This window comes from Peromyscus californicus, unplaced genomic scaffold (genome assembly GCF_007827085.1).
Source record: "Peromyscus californicus insignis strain IS unplaced genomic scaffold, ASM782708v3 Scaffold_18__1_contigs__length_77618521, whole genome shotgun sequence".
NCBI classification, from domain to species: domain Eukaryota; kingdom Metazoa; phylum Chordata; class Mammalia; order Rodentia; family Cricetidae; genus Peromyscus; species Peromyscus californicus.
This window is the reverse complement of record NW_026294480.1, coordinates 35,758,956-35,760,090: the sequence shown is the minus strand read 5'-3', so window position 1 is coordinate 35,760,090 and position 1,135 is coordinate 35,758,956. Positions and strand designations below refer to the sequence as shown.

The 1,135-nt window shown below is 42.9% G+C and overlaps 1 pseudogene; it reads right to left on the bottom strand.

Moving 5' to 3' along the window:
- Nucleotides 1–238: 238 nt before the first annotated feature.
- LOC128113900 (uncharacterized) lies at nt 239–351 on the bottom strand (annotated as a pseudogene).
- Nucleotides 352–1,135: the final 784 nt, after the last annotated feature.

Here is a 1,135-nt window from a genome sequence, read left to right as displayed (position 1 = left end):
TAGAATTTTTCTTCTTCTATGTTCCCAAGTTCCTGATGAAATGGACTGTTCATTGAGATTTGTCAACAGCCTTAGTGAAATTTTCCTTTAAAAAAAAGCCTTTGGAAATTCTCAATGTGCATCTGAATTCTGACAACACAGATCACTTAGTGGAAATGTTTACATCTGAGAATACTTAAAGACACAATTCAACAATGTTTTGGGTTTTTTTTTTCCATTTTTTCAAAAGTTTACTTTAAAAACTACCTGGACTAGGTGACAATGCCTTAACCATATGCATGTTGTTAGGCCCAAGGGCCTCTTGTATCCTTGTCCAGGGGGAGTGCTAACTTTCTCTCCTTTCATACACTCAGCAACAGATGCAAACAGACTCATAGCCAAACCTTAGGTGGACCTTGGGGTCTCCTGTGGGAGAGGGAAAGGAATGATTGTGAGAGCTAGAGGGGCCAAGGTCATCACAAGAAAACCAGAGAATCAACTAACCTGGCTCATAGGGACTCACGAAGACTGAACTGCCAACCAGAGAACTTGCATGGGACTGACTTGGCCTTCTGCACGTGTTATAGTTTTGTAGCTAGGTCTTGTCAGCGTCCTAACATGATCCAGAATTCTTGTTCCCCTGGAGGTTTCAGTTTTGACTGGATCAGGGGCTGTCTCTGACTCTGTCACTTGCTTTTGGGACCATCTCCACCTACTGGGTTGCATCATCCAGCCTCAACAGGAGAGTATGTGCTTAGTCTTACTGCAACTTGGTATGCCATGGCTGTCTGAAATACATGAGAGGCCTACCCTTTTCTGAAGAGAAAGGAGAAGGAGTGGAAGTAGGGGGAAGAGGGGATGTTGGGTATGGACTGGGAGGAAAAGAGGGAGAGAAAACTGTGATGGAGCTTGGAAAATATAATTAACTAATTAATAAAAAAACACACTACATGGACCTCAGGCACAGAAGTCAGGGGCTCAGACTTAATCCATAGTCATCATAAAGCTGTAAGCTTCCACCTCTATTACCCCAAAAAACTCCTGCATGTATCAAGGATACTTTCTCTCTGGACACAGCTGAGGACAGGTGTGTGAGGTCAGAGAATCATAGCCTAATGTTAGTGTTTAAGAAATATCCTTATTGGGGTTGGTGAGA